The sequence below is a fragment of the Chelonoidis abingdonii genome, chromosome 26 (genome assembly GCF_003597395.2).
Source record: "Chelonoidis abingdonii isolate Lonesome George chromosome 26, CheloAbing_2.0, whole genome shotgun sequence".
NCBI classification, from domain to species: domain Eukaryota; kingdom Metazoa; phylum Chordata; order Testudines; family Testudinidae; genus Chelonoidis; species Chelonoidis abingdonii.
In genome coordinates this window covers 9,716,771-9,718,785 of record NC_133794.1, presented here as the reverse complement: position 1 = coordinate 9,718,785, position 2,015 = coordinate 9,716,771, and the positions used below count along the sequence as shown (strand labels likewise).

The 2,015-nt window shown below is 67.1% G+C and overlaps 1 protein-coding gene across 2 annotated transcripts in view; it reads left to right on the top strand.

The window, feature by feature from the left end:
* The first annotated feature begins 1,812 nt into the window (after positions 1-1,812).
* RNF41 (ring finger protein 41) overlaps positions 1,813-2,015 on the top strand; it is a 28,591-nt gene continuing 28,388 nt past the window's right edge. For both annotated transcript variants that reach the window (XM_032785585.2, XM_075061106.1), the window contains exon 1: positions 1,813-1,932. The gene's annotated coding sequence lies outside the window, so the exon portion shown is untranslated. The remainder of the gene's footprint in view (positions 1,933-2,015) is intronic.

Here is a 2,015-nt window from a genome sequence, read left to right as displayed (position 1 = left end):
GAGGACTGGGACAGACAGACAGACACAGGGAGGACGGGGGGGCAGGGACAGACACACATGGACAGGGACAGACAGACGCAGGGAGAACGGGGGGGCAGGGACAGACAGACAGACACAGGGAGGACGGGGGGGCAGGGACAGACGCACGTGGACAGGGATAGACAGACGCAGGGAGGACGGGGGGGCAGGGACAGACAGACACAGGGGTAGAGACAGACAGACACATGGGCAGGGACAGGGAGGACTGGGACAGACAGACAGACAGACACTGGGGGGCAGGGACAGGGAGGACTGGGACAGACAGACAGACAGACACTGGGGGGCAGGGACAGGGAGGACTGGGACAGACAGACACAGGGAGGACGGGGGGGCAGGGACAGATAGACACATGGGCAGGACAGGGAGGACTGGGACAGACAGACAGACAGAGAGAGGACGGGGGGTCAGGGACAGACAAACATATGGGCAAGGACAGGGAGGACTGGGACAGACAGACAGACACAGGGAGGATGGGGGGGACAGGGACAGACACTGGGGTCAGGGACGGACAGACGGACACAGGGGGGCAGGGACAGGGAGAACTGGGAGAGACAGACAGACACAAGGAGGACGGGGGGGTTAGGGACAGACAGACGCAGGGAGGACAGGGGGGTCAGGGACAGACAGACACAGGGGGTCAGGGCCAGACAGACACAGGGAGGACGTGGGGGGGGGGCAGGGCCAGACAGACACAGGGAGGACGGGGGGGCAGGGCCAGACAGACACATGGGCAGGGACAGGGAGGAGTGGGACAGACAGACACACAGGGAGGATGTGGGGAGGGGCAGGGACAGGCAGACACAGGGAGGACGGGGGGGGCAGGGACAGGGAGGAGTGGGACAGACAGACAGACAGACAGAGGGAGGATGGGGGGGCAGGGACAGACAGACACAGGGAGGACTAGGACAGACAAACAGACAGACACTGGGAGGACGGGGGGGCAGGGACAGACAGACACAGGGAGGACTGGGACAGACAGACAGACAGACACAGGGAGGACGGGGGGGCAGGAACAGACAGACACACGGGCAGGGACAGGGAGGAGTGGGACAGACAGACAGACACAGGGAGGACGGGGGGGGGCAGGGACAGACAGACAGGGGAGCAGGGACAGGGAGGACTGGGACAGACAGACAGACGCAGGGAGGACGGGGGGCAGGGACAGACAGACACAGGGGGGCAGGGACAGGGAGGAGTGGGACAGACAGACAGACACAGGGAGGACGGGGGGGCAGGGACAGACAGACACATGGGCAGACACAGGGAGGACTGGGACAGACAGACAGACAGACACAGGGAGGACGTGGGGGGGGCAGGGACAGACAGACACATGGGCAGGGACAGGGAGGAGTGGGACAGACAGACAGACACAGGGAGGACGGGGGGGCAGGGACAGGCAGACACATGGGCAGGGACAGGGAGGACTGGGACAGACAGACAGACAGACAGACACAGGGAGGACATGGGGGGGGCAGGGACAGACACAGGGGGGCAGGGACAGGGAGGAGTGGGACAGACAGACACAAGGAGGACGGGGGGGGCAGGGACAGACAGACACATGGGCAGACCGCGCCCCTGCCAATCACCCACCCACCCACTCCCAGACGGCACGGAGGGGAAGCCCCGCCCCCTTCCCAACGCCCCGCCCCCGCCGACCATAGAGTCCCCTCACTCCCGTGCGGCGCGGTAGAGCAGCCGGCGACCATAGAGTCCTCGTTCCCCTCCCCCGTGGCTGGCTGGCTGGAGCGTCGCATCCGGGCGGGGCGCCGCCGTGTTTCCTGCGGCGGGGGGGTTGCGTAGCAGCGCCGCGGCCGGGCGGGGGCCGGGGAGGCTGCGGCCGCCTCTGAGCCCTGCAGGGTCCCGGAGCAGCCCGGGGAGCCGGGGCTCGGCGCGGTACGTGCGGGGGGCTGGTTGGGGGAGGGGCGGTAGGACAGGATCTGGCAGAGGGAGTCAGTGGGGGGCTGGTTGGGGGGAGG